Source organism: Carcharhinus amblyrhynchos, chromosome 10, assembly GCF_965287045.1.
Source record: "Carcharhinus amblyrhynchos chromosome 10, sCarAmb.v2.hapA, whole genome shotgun sequence".
Taxonomy (NCBI): Eukaryota; Metazoa; Chordata; class Chondrichthyes; order Carcharhiniformes; family Carcharhinidae; genus Carcharhinus; species Carcharhinus amblyrhynchos.
The window spans coordinates 74,851,758-74,868,729 of record NC_137333.1 but is presented as its reverse complement, the minus strand read 5'-3'; the positions used below and the strand labels follow the sequence as shown (position 1 = coordinate 74,868,729).

General features: G+C 40.6%; 1 protein-coding gene across 14 annotated transcripts in view; it reads left to right on the top strand.

The window, feature by feature from the left end:
* The window catches only part of rnf6 (ring finger protein (C3H2C3 type) 6), a 229,097-nt gene that overhangs the window by 157,342 nt on the left and 54,783 nt on the right, over positions 1 to 16,972 (top strand). For 2 of the 14 annotated variants that reach the window (XM_080197376.1, XM_080197371.1), the window contains exon 1: positions 11,087 to 11,138. The exons of 10 other annotated variants lie outside the window; for them this stretch is intronic. The gene's annotated coding sequence lies outside the window, so the exon portion shown is untranslated. Of the gene's footprint in view, positions 1 to 11,058; positions 11,139 to 16,972 lie in introns of those variants that run through there. 2 more of the 14 variants (XM_080197378.1, XM_080197373.1) reach the window with 2 other exon arrangements.

Here is a 16,972-nt window from a genome sequence, read left to right as displayed (position 1 = left end):
GTCTCTCCTTATACAGATCTTGCTACTACTGATCATGCTTCCAGTTACAATTCACAGGACAGGCACAAATCAATCACCGTCTTTTTGGACACAAATGCTCAGAGAGTTGTTTATCTCTCAGGGTCATATTTCTCTCAGGAGCACAAGGTCTGTGTTCAATCATTCTGTTCAAGACACAGCAATAGCCACTCTCCAATCAGCTCCTGTGACTGTTTTTCACTGCTAATGCAAAGTTAGCCTTTTGTTAACCATTGGGCTTTGCGGGTGTGTTTATAGATACCAATCAGGCACAATATATAAATTATACTACTTAGCGAATCTTTTGTGACACTGGAAAATTCTCAAATGTAAAATAGAAGGTCACTAGAAGATATAATTATTTTGCATTCTTGAAATTAATGGTAGGTTCATTTGGGAATCAGGTTCCAAATGTTAGGAACACTAAGTACTGCCTTCAGTCTATTAATGGCAGCAACTCTCCCCCTTTGGAGCGGAAAAGCAGACACCACAACACCAAATGAATTCAGCCCAGTTAAGTTTCTGATTGATGACCTTGCATTAGAACTAGAAACAGTTAGAAATCATTAGCAAAAAATGAGATAGGGAAAGGAAAACTAATACAAAAAAAAGGAAAGAAAGTCTGTGATAGGATACAAGGCAGAATACCAATGATAGGAGCAGGAATAGACCATTCAGCACATTAAACCTGCTTCATTATTCAGCTTGATCATGGCTGATCTTGGGCTTCAATTTCACTTTCCCACTTATTCCCCAAGTCTGTTGATTCCCTGAGAGACCAAAAATCTGTCTATTCCAGCATTATATAAATTTAATTATGAAGCACCCACAACTCTCTAAGGTTAAGAATTCCAGTGATTTACAATCTGTCAAGTGAAGACATTTCACCTCATCTCATTCCAAAATGATTGGCCCTCATCCCAAGACTCCCTTGTTTTATATTCCCCAGCTCATGAAAACAACCTTTCAGCATCTACCCTGTCAAGTCCCTACTGAATCACACATGCTTCAAAAAAATCATCTCTCATTCTTCTAAATTCCAGATAATATATGCCCAATTTACTCAGCCTCTCATTTTGAAATAACCCTCTTATCCCAGGGACCAATCTTGTGAACCTTTGCTGACTGCTACCAATGCAAGTATATCCTCCCTTAAATAGGGAGACCAAAATTGCACACATCATTCCAGGCGCAGTCTCACCAAAGCCCTGTATAATGTAGGAAGTCTTTATTGCTTACTCCAATCCCCTTGCAATAAAGCCAATTTGCCTTCCAAATTGTTTGCTGTACCTGCATGCCAACTTTCTGCATTCCTTAAATGGGAACACCCAATTCTGTCTGAACACTAACGTTTACAAGTTCCATGCCTTTGAAAAATCATTCTGCTTTTCTGTTCTTACAACCAAAGTAAATAGCCTCACACTTCACCCACATTATACGTCATCCTGATACCCACTCACTTAACCTGTGTATATTTCTTTGAAGCCTCTCTGTGTCCCCCTTGCTGCTGTGTAATATCAGAGATTGCAGTAAATGACAAAAAGTGTGCAAGACAAAATAGTAATGTTACCCAGTATAGTGTGTCTCATTTGGAATCATTTTTACTTGTAATTTAGTGCATAATTAAGTAAATTGGCAAGCAGAAAACACAATGTCAGACCTTGCCTACAGCTACTCAGCAGAAGAATTGAAAGAGGGTGTGAGTAAACTGTGTACAATGTGTATCATTGTTAAACACTTTAACCTTTCTTTAAAAAATAAACTTCCACAATTGAGAGGGTAAATTAATATTTTAAGTCTCCATTTAAAACTAATTTGGGATTACCAGAAAATTACTATTTACAATAAGGTTTAAAGCAGAAGCAACTTCAGTTTAACAACAGAAAATGTTGGATAAACTCAGTAGGTCTGACAGCATCTGTGGAGAGAAGTGGAGTTAATGTGGGCAATTTTGAGCCTGCACTCTTCAGCTGCGCAAATGGCAGCATGTGTTCAAAATTCAGAGAGCACAATTCACACTGGCAAGTTTCTTAGTTGTAAGCTTACTGGCCCCACACTGTTGATGTCAAACACATTGCAGGACTCAACAAAGCTAATTTTAACACATTAACATGTCATTGGCAAATACTATCTCTGGGATATCCTCCTCTGCACCACTGGATATTCAGTAGGCACAAGTGTGCCATCACGCCGGCGCCAACTACAACCGATTCACTTAGACGTGAACCTGTCAGGGTCTCCCAGGGTCATAGAGGTAAGTATAGCTCCCTGGATAAGGGATATGGCCAGGGTATGGTCTGCCAATGCCCCCGGGATAGGCTGGCACTGCTAGGTTGGCACCATACCAACATGGCAGTACCAGCTTGTGCCAAAGGGCTGGCCGCAATGGAACCCTCATGGTGGGGGGAGAGGGGAGAATTCATTTAGATGTGGTGGTGGCTGGGAGTGGACTGGGGAGCAAAGGAAGCCAGCAGTAGCTGTTGGGGATGGGGAGGTGAATGTCAGCTCAGACTGGGGGGGAGGGCGGAGAAGGGCTTGATGATTGAAAGTGGGGGGTAGAGAAGTGTCAACTCCAATCGAGGATGGGGTGGGGAGCCCCTGAGTCCTCTAACGGTGGGTTGGAGGGTGGTTTACTCAGGTTCTGGTCAGGATGCCAGCTTTAAAGGAAAGACACCGGTTTTTTCACAGGAAATAACACTGCTGTTTTTTGGGAAAATTCCATCGAACGTTTTGGATCAAATGATTCTTCTATAGAAAAGGGCCTTTAGAGGGGCTATTTAGATCCAAAATGTTAACTCTATTTCTCTCCACAGATGCTGTCAGACCTGCTGACCTTATCCAGCATTTTCTGTTCTAATATCAGATTTCCAGCATTGCAGTATTTTGAACAAAGAACAAAGAAAAGTGCAGCACAGGAACAAGCCTGTGCCAATCATGCTGCTCTAACTAAATTTTTAAAAAACCTTTTGCCCTTACTCAGTCCATATCCCTCTATTCCCTCCCGATTCATGTACCCATCCAGATGCCTGTTAAATATTGCTAATGTGCTCGCTTCCACTACCTCCTCTGGCAGTGCATTCCAGGCACCCACCACCCTCTGAGTGAAAACTTTCTCCCACACATTTCCATTAAACTTCCCCCTCTCACCTTGAACCTGTGCCCCATTGTAATTGACACTTCCACCCTGGGAAAAAGCCTCTAACTATCCACCCTAACTATGCCTCTCATAATTTTGTAGACCTCTATCACGTCTCCCTTCAGCCTCCGTCTTTCCAGTGAAAACAATCCTAGTTTATTCAACTTCTCCTCATAGCAAACACCCTCAAGACTAGGCAACATCCTGGTGAACCTTCTTTGCATTCTCTCCAAAGCTTCCATGTCCTTCTACCAGTGTGGTAATACTCCAAATGTGGCCTAACATGATTTCCCAATTCTTGTATTCAATGCCCCGGCTGATGACGGCAAGCATGCCATATGCTTTCATGGTCACCTTGGCCACCTGTGATACCACTTCTAGGGAACTGTGGATCTGCACGCCCAGATCCCTCTGTATGTTAATGTTCCTAAGGGTTCTGCCATTTACAGTATAATTTACACCTACATTTAATCCTTCAAAATGCATCACCTTGCATTTGTCTGGATTTGTCATTTCTGTGCCCAAGTCTCCAATCTATCTGTCTCCTGTTGTATCCTCTGACAATCCCCGGCACTAATGGCAACTCCATAAACTTACTAATCAGACCACACACATTTTCTTCCAGATCATTTATATATACTACAAACAACAGTGGTCCCAGCACTGATCCCTGCGGAACATCACTAGCTACAAATCTCCAAAAACATCCACCGCTACTCTGTCTTCTATAACCAAGCCAGGTCTATCTCCATTTTGGCAGTCCACATTGAATCCCACATGATTTTAGTTTTTGTACCAGTCTGCCATGTGGGACTTTATCAAATGCCTTACTAAAGTCCATATAAACAACATCCAAAGCCTTTCCCTCATCAATTATCTTTGTTACCACTTCAAAAAACTCAATCAAGTTGGTGAGGCATGACGTTCCACATACAAAACCATGCTGCCTGTTACTAACTAGTCCATTGTCTTCCAGATATGCATATATCCTGTCCCTCAGTATCTTCTCCAAAAGCTTCCCCACTACTGATGTCAGGCTCACCGGCCTATAATTTCCTGGATTATCCCTGCTTCCTTTCTCAAATTCAGAAGGTTGAGGAGTGATCTGATAGAATTCTACAAAATATTACAGGGAAGAACCAGGTGGAGAAGGACAAACTGTTTCCACCAGTTGCTTGTTCTAGAACCAGGGGCCATTACCTAAAAATGAGGGCTAAGCCATTCAGGAGAGATGTTAGAAAACACTCCTACACACAGAGATTGGTGGTGGTTTTGAACTCTTCCTCAAACAGCAGTGGATGCCGGTTCAAGTGTAAGATTTAAGATTCAGAGAGTCATTGAGCAGAGGTATCAAGAAATATGGGCTGAGGGCAAGTACATTATAAGGAGAGGCTGGATAGACTGGGACATTTTTCTCTGAAGCTTAGAAGGCTGAGGGGTCATCTTATAGAGGTCTATAAAATAATGAGGGGCATAGATCACCTAGAAAGTCAATATCTTTTCCTAAAGGTAGGGGAATCTAAAACTAGAGGGTTTAAGGTGAAAGGGGAGAGATACAAAAGGGTCCAGAGGGGCAATTTTTTTCACATAGAGAGTGGTGAGTATCTGGAACAAGCTGCTAGAGGTAGCAGTAGATACAGGTACAATTTTGACTTTTAAAAGTGTTTAGACAGTTACATGGGTAAAATGGGTATAGAAGGATATGTGCCAAATGTGGGCAATTGGGACTAGCTTAGGGGTTAAAAAAAGGTGGCATTGACAAGTTGGGCTGAAGGGCCTGTTTCCATGCTCTCAACTTCTATGACTGTATGACATGGAGGTAGGCCACAGATCAGCGATGATCTTATTGAATAGCAGAGGGGCTGATGACCTACTCCTTTTCATATGTTCTGAGAAAGGTTGGAACCACAAGTTCTGGTGGGATTTTATCTGCCTATACATAATTTTGGAATCTGTCCACATAGGAACTCCAACATTCAACTTCCTTATCAAAAGAGTTTATGGTCCTAAAGTGACCTGCCATTTTCCTTGCAGGTTCAGTGGAGCTATGCAACACTCCTCTCAGTGGTAGCTCAATCAATAGTTGGAGGAATTAAACAAAGTTCCAGGATTTAAACACCATATGGTGCTCACTGGCTGGGCTTTGTTCTCCTCACTTGCTGTGTGCATGTTCTATGGCTTCTGTTCACATCTCCCTCAACCATATGCTTGTATACTGCTGACTGGTGCCTATTTGCTTTGTTTGCCGGCACTAAGTCGCAGTTTTTCTTTTATTCATTCACCCTTGTTGCTTACCAGCACCCTTGACACTGCAGAATGGGTCCCTGTTGTGAATCCTGCCTAAGTTTCTTGCCTTTTTTTTAGAAAAACTGCTTTCCTTCTTCCATGTTTATGGGTTTTTATTTGATCCCACCTCATTGTCAGCTTTGTTGTTCTGTTGTCTGTGGCTGAAGGATGCAGAGATTTGTTCCATGCAGGAAGTCCACACAAGATTTGAAAAAAAAACAGCAGGAGGTTTATTCTTAGGTGTGTACTGTACAGGTTCCAGTCCCACATGTCGGAAGCCTGTGGAGTGATCACATGACTGTTCTCCTAAAGGGGCCACAACATACACAGTAATTCCCTGAATACACAATATCAGTTCACTAATTCTAGAAAGGACCTCAATTGCATCACATTCGTTGGATGTGGTGCTTAAAATAGCATCCATCTTTTTAGGTGCTTTAGACAGGCCTTTACGATCAATAACGTGACCCAAATACTGGAGTGACATCTGGAAAAGGTCACAATTTTCTTTTTTGATATTCAGACCATGTGCTTAAAGATGTTCCATTGTTGCTTCTAAATGATTCAAGTGCTCTTGTTCACTAGACCCTATAATCAGAACATCATCCAATTGACATTGTTTACTAGTGATGCACTTAAAATCTGATCCATCAATCTTTGGAATAGGACTGGTGTGGATGTTATTCCAAAAGGCAATCTTTTATAATGAGGAAGACCTTTATGAGAAACAAAGGTAACCAATGGTTGAGATTCAATGGCTACATTCATCTGTGAATATGCTTGTGAAAGATTTAATCTTGCTCAATATCTGCTCACCTGATAACCCAACAAACAAAGCTTCAGTTAAAAGAAGCAGATATTGATCAGCATATAGTACTGGATTTATGTTTGTTTTAAAATCACCACAAATATGAACAGGTAGGATGGGGATAGCACAGTCATTCATTGTAACCGGCTCTAACACACAAGTCCTACGAATTGGAATTGCACACGACACTGCTCTCGCCTTGAGACTTTTTGGTTGACTACTTTGCTTTATCTTGAGTTTCACTTGAACTCTCTTCATTCAGCCAAGTATCTCTTCAAATACACTCTTGTATTTATCTAGAATCTGCTCCAGGTCTGTTTTGGCATCTTTCAATTTGTTAACAGCACTGCAGTTAAGCTTTATCTTCTCTAACCATGATCTCCCAAGTACAAATCAAATATTACCACAGATCACATGGAAAGGCAACTCCACTGTTTATCCAATCAATGCTACATTGTAACATTTTAATGGCATGATCTCTTCCATGTATATCCTTAAGATCACATAAGCTGATTTCAAAAAAAGGTGCTTCAGCTTTTGTTGGTATGTAGTCTGGGGTTAAAGAGACAGCAGCCCCAATATCAATCTCTGTCCTAATAGATTGTCCATTTAACTTCAGAATCACCCAGAATCTATGTGATTCACCCTGTATGGATAAGACATCCAGTTGGAGCTCCCATCATATTTCTGGACATTCTCTGCTTCACAGTCATTAATTCTTTTCTTCCATGTTGTAAATTATTTTTGTAGAAAGGAACTTGTTCTTCTTCTGGAAGGTACCCAGATCCTTCTAAATATTCTTACCTAGGGAAGTTGGTCTAGCCCAATAAGCTTTTGTAATGTGATCAATTTTGCTACAATTTTTGCATTGACTATCCTTGCTCCAGCATTCACTCACTGACTGCTCATTTTGGCACATCTATGACGTGCTTGTTGCTGTTTTCATTCATTATGGGCCGTTCCCAACCTGTGGACCTTCATTCCGACACTAAATTGTGAAGCCTCTTTGGCAGCCAGTTCAAATGACATTGTGATTTCTACTGATGTCTTCAAAGTCAAAGCACGTTCACTAAACAATCTTCTTTGGATTACCTCATCTCATACACCACAAACCTGAAAATCTTGGAGGGTATCTTCTAATGACTCACCAAACTCAGAATTTTGTGCCAGGCCTTTCAAGGTTGCCACAAATCTGAGCAATGCTTTCACCTTTCACTTGATTACTTCAGTGGAACATTTTTAAAATTTGTGCATGGGTTGTGTGCATTGCTGTTGGGTCAGCATTTAAGAGTCGAGCACATTGTTGTGGATCTGGAGTCACATGTAGACCAGTCCAGATCAGGTAAGGATAACAGATTTCCTTTCCTCAGCGATATTAGTGAACTAGGTGAATTTTTATGACAATCATAGTCATCATTAGGCTTTTAATTCCAAATTTTTATTGAATTCAAATTTCACCATTTATCATGGTAGGATTTAAACCCAGATTCCTAGAGTATCACCCCGAGTCTCAGGATTACAAGTCCAATGATAATACCACTGTGCCACTGCCTCCCTTAGCTGAACCATTCTACAATGATAAATCGCTTTGGAGAGTAATATTTTTCAAGGCCTTTTGTCAAGTCATTATATTTCGGTTCCTGGCTTTGCTGAATAAACCAAGCTCCAGAACAAATTGGAAGTTTTACTACCTATTGTATTGAGAAAAGCTGGTGCAAGCAACTTGTTTGTAATTTTATTGCTTGTGTAAGGTACTGAAAACTGTCTACATTGGAACTCCATGATTCATTTTCTTCATTGAAAGGACCCTGGCTGCTAATTGACCCACCATTTCTCTTGCAGGCACAAACAACTTGAGACTTCTCAGTATATATATTTTTTACTGTCTTCCAAGGACTCCCTTTTTATCCTGGAGACTGTTGACTTGATGTATTTCATTTCCAAATGGCCCCAACCATACAGCAAAACATCCCTTCTTTTCAAATATGCCAGATACTGCCTGGAATCTCATCCTCCTCTGACAGTGAGTCTCCCACTCTGCTGTTACAATCTGCAGCAAATGCAAGGACCCTGCAGCTTAGAGGAGACTACCCGATTTTTTTCTGGTAAGAAATGGGATATTTTTTCCTTGCTTTATCTTCCTTCACTGGCACTTGAATCTTTTATCCTGTTGTTGATTTTCCCCAGCCTTCTAATCATCAAAATACAAAGACCCACAATATTTTTTACTTAGGATCTTTTATTGATGTTCACGGTGAAACAAAGTGAGAAAAATGTGTTTTGCACACGTAGATTCAAAATAACAATAACCTGTTTATTGTAGGAGCTATTGCCTGAACAGAATAGAAAATGGAACTCACAACAGGAACCTGTGAAACACAATAACATCATCATTTGTAAAGCAATCATGCAACCACATAAATACATAAAATTCCCATTGGTGGAAAGGTCAAGCATCAAAGGACACTTTCATAGACTTGCGGTGTGGAATACCTTGGTCAGAGAGACTGTAGACTGACTCAGGTAGTTATTTCAAACTGGTTTACTTACACTATGGACAATATACACAATATGGGCTACTGAGTGGGCACATCCCTGCTGAGTGCTGCTGGCTTGATCTTCCATACGGCAGAAATGGTGTGATTAAGATTGTCTGCAGCCTAGGTTCCTGTTCGAGGTGTATTGCCAAAAACCACCAATAGAACATAAGAACATAAGAAATAGGAGCAGGAGTAGGCCATCTAGCCCTTCGAGCCTGCCCCGCCATTCAATAAGATCATGGCTGATCTGTCGTGGCTCAGTACCACATTCCCGCCCTCTCCCCATAACCCTTAATCCCCTCGCTTATCAAAAACCCATCAACCCGCGTCTTAAAAATATTTAGCGAGGCAGCCTCCACCACTTCAACAGGCAGAGAATTCCAGAGATTCACCACCCTTTGAGTGAAGAAGTTCCTCCTATGCATTGAGTTTGGTGAAGAAGACTGTTGGCAATCTTTGCCATACTGTCATCCACAGGCAGCAGTTCCCTCTGGACTATTTTGTTCAATTGAATGAGGTCCATGTACAGCTTGACTTGACCATTTGGTTTGGGAACTGTTATTAGCCCTGAACAACACCAGAATGGTTGTGTGACATATGAAAGGACACTAGTATGCAGCACGTGGTGAAGTTCCTATTTGACTTTTGGCAATAGAGGATGTGGCATCCTCCTTGGCATGAATAGCATGGCATCTGGGAGCAGTTAAATATGGTATTTATTTTTTCGCTTACCAAGTCCCAGGAAGAGCTGTGGAATTTTTTGCATTATTTTGTCTGTTGTTTGATTGAAGGCTCTCATCCTTTTTGTAGGAGGCTGAGTTGTATGCATGTGTTTCTGCTGAGTAAAGTGATGCTTTGATTTGATTATGAGGATCTCTGTGATGTTCTTTATCACGTAAGATAGCTGTGACCTGACATTTTTCTCTTGCAGATTAGTTTTTTTTAGACATTGAAGTTTAATATTTTATGATGGCTGGACAAATGCTATGTCAAGCTATCCAGTGATCAACCGAAATGGGAATTCCAGTGCCTGTATCAATCTTAAATTGGCTTTCGAGCCCTTTGACATCAAAAGTGACCCATTGTCTTGGTGATGGTCTTGCATTTCTTCCAGGAAGTCAGAGATGACATTTGTTTATTTGTGATCCATATTCTGGGTGAGGTGAGGGCTGCATTTGTCCTGTTGTTTTCTCCGCCAATTGGAGGTTTTGGATGAACAGAACCACCACATCGGAAGCACTCTGCAGTCCTGCTGGGCAGTCTTGCCGCCTGCGCTGTCACTTTGCCTGACATTGTAAGCATTTCAAGACGGCTACCAAATGGTTTCCCATCATTTTGGCCAATGTAATGGGCTGCTGCACGGGCGAAGCTAAGTGCTCCGGTGTAAGTACAAAGAAGAAAGAACAACCCAGCACGGGAAACAGGCCCTTCGGCCCAACGAGCCCACGCCGCCGCATCCTCCTACACCTACCCTGCCCTGTGTGTGAGTGGTGGATGGATTTCCCCAACATCTGTGAGTCAGTAGATGAAGCCGATTTCACTTGGTTTAGGTTACGACTGTGAAATGGTCAACCGAGTGTGCATTCATTAAGCAAGGACTCTGAGAGAACTAGGTATTGTGAACAAGTCACTAAGAAGCAATTTGACCGGTTTCCTTACTTTGTGGCAAGTTATGGTTGAAATGCTTTCGCCCAGGACTGGTGGCCTAATTGGAATTTAAAATGCGTCATCGCCTCAGGCTAAGGGACCAATCATTTAAGTCTGAGCTGGAGTGAATTTTTGGAATTTGCTGTCTCAGGTTATGGATATGCTATGTTAAATCTATTTAGGCTGGAATCGACAGGTTTTTAAACTGCCAGGGTATCAAATAATATGGGGAGTAGGCGAAAGTGGGGCTAAAAGCCCAAAGTCATCTAGTGGTGATCGGTATCGGTTCCACCGACCGAATAGTCCTCTTGCTTCTATCTCCAATGTTCTTGTGATACCTAAAAGAGACCAATGTTCTTGTGCTGACTTTAAAAGTCGCGATGGGCATTCTCTTATTTCTTGCAATTAACGAAATTTCTCGATGCTGTTCGTCAAAACAAAGCAAAGAAAACCACAACCTTCAACTTATGAAGCCTGAGCGCACACCAGGGGGCGGGGCGGAGAAGTGCACAAACCAGGCGTGACAGTGTTGGGCGCGAGCACGCACAGGGCACAGTCCCCCAGTCGGCTCATGCTTGAGCCAGGGTCACGTGGTGCTGTTGTTCGGTTCTCCCTGCGCACGCGCCGGGCTGCCCAGTTTACGACCGAAGCAGCAGCTGTGAAGCCGAATCTGTGTCAGTGGCGGAGAAGCGTCGACTGTGAGGTATCGCCTTTCTCTAACACATTCAGCGCTGTATGACTACCTGTGGGGGTGGGGTCATTAACGTGAAGTACAAAGGTCTATATTTATTTCAAAAGCATCGATGGTTCATTTATTCAACCTTCCGTTTTTCAGTCCCAGTTAAGCGGTTTGTTTTTTTCGGGATCCATTGCGGATCAGTCTAACATGATGGTCCAGTCCCGCCCCCTCCAGTTAAACATTGATTCGTTGGGTTGTGTCGCAGAAAATGGCGTCAGAGATGTTTTGAATTCCGTATGGTCAGTTTGAATGTCAATCTTTCCCTTGTCGCTTGCTATCACGTTGGGTTGACTTCTGGTTTGCAACACTGGGGCCTAAAACTGAGATATATAAAAGCTTCTCCTGATCATCGTTTCAATATTTCTTGTTGTGGTTTTGTTTTTATTTTATCTTAAATTCTGCTGCAGTTGGTTGCCCGGAGCACCAAGGTTTCCTTTAGTCTCGGTGACAGAGTGAACTCTGCAAACAGCAGCTGTGCCACTGGTTTGTGTAAATGGATTAATATTGAAAAAATAAAACTGTCAATGGATTGTTCGTGAAAATAAAACTATCTCTTCGTTTTTTTAGTTTTTTTTTTAGCATATTTATGTCTGGGCTAACCAGGTTCATTATCCTGATACAGAACAATCTAGGACAATCCAACATATGCTGCATAAAGATTTTTCTCCCAACAACTAAAGATTATATATTCTAGATGATTTTGTTGCAATCAATCACCCGTTGATTGTATAGTTTAGATAATTTTCTACAATGATATTCTATGCGAAGAACGTTTGGTAAGTTGGCATCCCAACCATCATAAAAAATGATTCAAAACTGAAATGACTGCATGAGTATATGAAATGTTGCAGTGAGCAATTACTATTATAGGTGAATTATTTCAAGATTGCAGTCTAACTTCAGGATGACATGACTGCTCTGAATTATTATTAGCTTCCTCTTAATGGTTTGATGATGTCCAATCCTCTCATTTGGATATTGCTAATTTAATTCCTGATATTATGTATATTTATCATTTTTGTTTATTTTGATTAATTGTATCATTTGTGATAGCAGTACATTTTGCTGTGAGATTTCAAGGATATAAATTGAATTTGCTGTAAGTTAAATTTTAGTGTTTGCCCTTAGTATTCATCTGACTACAAAATATGAATTGCAGCTTAATGGTTATTTTTCATAAATTCTTACTTCATTGAATGTACCTTTTTAATCAGCATTTACCTAATCTTGTGATAGTGACCAGCAGCCATTTTGTTGGATGACAGTGCGTAGGTCTTGCAATTCTTTGTTTGACTTGTCTTTGAATTTATTAGCAGAGTTGGCTGTTCACATTCAAAGGAATTCTCTGGGGAGCCCTCCTAAAGAAATATGTGTGATTTCCTTAACTATTTTCATGACATTTCCAGGTTAAGATGTTTAAATTTTCAAGTGACTTTGCAAATTACGGAGTCTTTTGTATCCTGAATTGTGCTGCCATTTTCCTTTTGCTGCTCTGAATTCTGACATCCTCTGGTATTGAGTATAATCAGGCTGGTGTGTCAGTGCTTATGCATCACGGCCCAGTTTCTTACTCTTTATTCAGTTTAGTTATTTGTGGTGTTTGCCAATGTTTTACATTGGTGCAAGGCTTTTTAAATCTTCTGAAGAACAATTATATCATAAACCATTGAATTGAAAGTTTTAATATACCCATCTTGATGCTTTCATTAAATGTAAGTATGACCGTGTTATTTGACTGTATGTCCATCATTTGTAATTTTCACCCCCTGTAAACATTAGTCACATTATTTGAAAACATTACTTTCTCATGTCTAACATCCATTAAAGAATACCCTGATTTGTCATGTTACAATATACCTTAAGCACAGCGTAAAAGGGGAAAATCAGGGAGACCCTGATGTCATGGACACCTTTGCTGTCCTTGATAGCAAGAAGAGAATGGCAGCACATTGTGTAAGTGTAGTATCGACATGCTGCACTTGGTTGAAGTCATAGGGTTACATTTCAGCCTCATTTGAAGCAATTTTTTAAAGCGGCATCTCGGCCATTTGGCTAAGATGCAAATAAGATCAAGCCCTGGAGGAGGAGCTACACCTACTCCAGTCAGCTTGGATCATGTAGATCAAGCCCAAGACAGGAGGTGAGAGCCCTGTCTTGTCAGCTTGGATCGGGAATGTCCCAACTTGTTGGGACTCTGAATTGGGTTTAATTTGACTTGATTGGATTGGAATAAAGTTTAAAAAAAAAATTGTGAGTAGCTGTTGAAAAATAAAAATGCTAATCTATATCGCAAGAGATTTTTAAGAGGATGATTGAGCTGTGGAACAAAAGGATAATACTGCAGATATTTAAGCATGTCTAGTAACACCTGTGGAGTTTGTAGTGAGTGAAGATTAAAAATGTAATCTTTAGATGAAGTGTGCTTAGTGGCTGGGATATAATTGGACCAGGGAAAGCTTGTATCGTTTAGTTTCCATTTTAAAGTCATGCATTCTGACTTTAGTTTTGTATTTCAATGATAAGTTCTTACTTCACATTTCTAATGTAACCTCATGTAACTTGGGCAAGCTGTAATTGCATCCTTCTACCATGGTGTTGCAGCAGCCCCACATTTCTGCTGTGAGGATAAGAGTGTAATTAGAATGGCAAATTTATATGGTAGTTTTCATAAATGTGGAATTAAGAGTTTTGATGGAAAAACATTGACAACTGTGTAGATATAAGGTTCTTGTATAGTATGGGAATCTACAAATGTTCCTTGATGTAATCCTTTCATGAATAATTTCATAACTTATTTTACAATAAAAATAAATTCTGGAGGGGAATATTGGTTTAGTGTTGCACAATATTTCTCTCAAACAAGTTATTTTGAGATATGGGTGGCAGCAGGATGGGATCTCTGCTCCTTTAAGATGCTTAAAGTTGTTGGTCATGAGCATAAATGTTAGTGACTAATTCAGTACGTGTATTGGGGAGTATTGATGAGCTGCTGCAAAATGTACTACATCATGAAATGTAAAGGTTCTCTCCAAAGGTGACACTTTTTTTGCCAGGTGGAATATCACTTCCTTGAATGATAAGCCCAAAATCGATTTTATTTTCTCCCTTTTCAGGATCAGTTTTTGACAACCTATGGATGAGTCATAACCATTACATCAGATTTCATGATAACTAAATAGTTGAGACACTTCTGGATCCTGATATTAAATGGCCTGTTCACTACCAATGGGATTTGGGCTGTGTTTTATGAATCACACCTGGGAAAATGCATCTCAAAGGGATTAAGGCCTTTCATTTGAGGATTTTTTAATATTTTCTTGGGTGCATGATGCTGAACTCTGGCCGACCTTCATGACTATGCATGTTTCTGAATGACATCACACAATATTTCCTGACTGTCCATTTTTTCTGATTCATGGTAGCATTATGTCAGTCCTGCAGCTTTAAAGATGATGCAGTGTTCTGTTGATCAATTTCCAGCAACTTTTTGGTGTCAGCAAGGGATTCAATATGGCACAGTGTTTGTCATGTAATTGTGAATTTGCATGGGGGCAAATCCTGGTCCAAATGGTGGATAATTTCCAGGTTGGAATGACTGATAGGACTTAGTATAAGGATATTGCGGACCAAGAAACCAGGCATAGGTCTATGCAATTGCTAACTGGGTATTCATGATAGATCATGTGTCAGTGATTTGTTTCTTTTGCATTTTAGTCATCAACAAATAACCTGGTGCCAGTTATCTGCTATTAAGCTGTATTCTAGTGTGATCTCTAAAAAGAAAGAGAAGCTCATTGGATGGGTATAGTTGTGTTCATCTGCATGGACACAACAACGAGTGATCCAAAATCAATTTTTTGTTAGAATCTCTGTGAAGACTGATAAATTTGAATTCCAGTGACTGACTGAGGATCTCATAACAAGGTTTCAAGTTGTAAGACATATACTGTAACAGACAAATTAAAATCAACTTTGACTAAACATTACAGTACATTAAGCTTCAGAAAAGACACCCCATCCCCTCTAACTCCCTAACATAACCAAATTTGGCATATTTACAGGAACCAGTCCAATATTAATCCCAGCATCCAACAGGCTTGCACTGTGTCCTAATGTCCAATGTCTGTTGAGAGTCATTTCTTTCAATCTTCTGAGAATCCCCCACTAGACTAATAGCAGCAAAGCTCATTCTGGCAACTCCATCTACTGGCCACACCAGGGCAGATCTTTAAAGTTTTCAGGCATTTCCACAGCTTCAGAATGTTCAACTAGTGAACATGCTTCCACTGCTATCCTGCCTGGTGATTAATAGAGAAAAGCCTTTTTCCTGCTGTTGCAGTATCTGTTTCACATTCTTGGTCCAAAGCTTGCTCTCTGTTCTTGATCTCTGAATCTGACAGCCTGGCAGACTCTGTACAAAGCCAGACCCGGGGCAGGGGGGCCTCTGTCTTTGTTCAGGTATGAAAGCTGGTACTTGAATTTGAGCAGAACTTGACCTGGGCTCCAACTCACCATGGGAACCAGGTGATGTTGGCTTATTGCCAGGCAAAGTTAGTAGAAGATCACACACTCTCTCCATTACTCCAATTTACCTCAAATTAAAAGTTTAAAGCATAACCATCTTAGAAATATCACACTTGTAGCAAAAGTCCGTTAATTGTGATCAGAAAGAGACTTCTGGGTTAGTCGATGTGGCTGGATTGTTAACAAGTCTGTTACTCCAAATGAACTGTCCACTGGGTTTGGAGAGGGCATTTTGCATGTTATAGAAGTTTACAGCATGGAAACAGGCCCTTTGGCCCAAATTGTCCATGCCACTCTTTCTATTTTAAAACCCCTAAGCTAATCCCAATTACCCGCATTTGGCCTAGATCCCTCTATAACCATCATACCCATGTAAATAGAGTAAAAAAACATGTAAAATTCAATAGGAATTCTTTGCATGAAGCTTGAATAATGGAACAAACTGTGTAGATGGAAAAGGGTACTGAGTTAGTTTGAGGGAAAGGAGTGCATTTACACAATTGCCGAGCTCCCTCAGTATTCATGAGTAATTCTTGATAACTGCTTTAGGCAAGTGGGAAAGAGCAAGAACCACAAATAAATAATGTTGGGAGTCACTTCTCACCTGGTAGCTGCCCTTCTGAGATGGCTGAATAAGATCCTGTTGAGGCATGTATGATTTGTGTTTCAATCCATATTGATGAAATCTTGGCAAATTTGAAGACTGTTTGGTTGACTTTGAAATGATGAAGGAATCTCATATCATTGGCTGTTAAAGGTAGTTATTAAAGTTGTCAAGGCATGTCGGTTGGTTAGAAGGCGTCTGGCCTTGTCATAAAGGAGTAGATTGGATTTTGCTCTCATGATTCATGTTTAGGGCAGGTTATGACTTGATATGAGATTATTTTAAGGTTCACAGAAAATTCACTCTTGTCGATCATTTTTCTGTATAAACAAAGAAAATTACATCACAGAAACAGGCCCTTCGACTCTCAAAGCCTGCACCAACCATGCTGCTTGACTTAACTAAAACCCCCTACACTTCTGGGGACCATATCCCTCTATTCCCATCCTGTCCACGTACTTGTCAAGACGCCCCTTAAATGTCACTACCTCTCCTGGCAACGAGTTCCAAGCACCCACCACTCTCAGTTTTTTAAAAAAAAATCTGCCTCGTACATCTCTTTTAAAACTTGCCCCTCGCATCTTAAACCTATGCCCCCTAGTAATTGATTCTTCCACCCTTGGAAAAAGCTTCTGACTATCCACTCTGCCCATGCCTGTCATGATCTTGT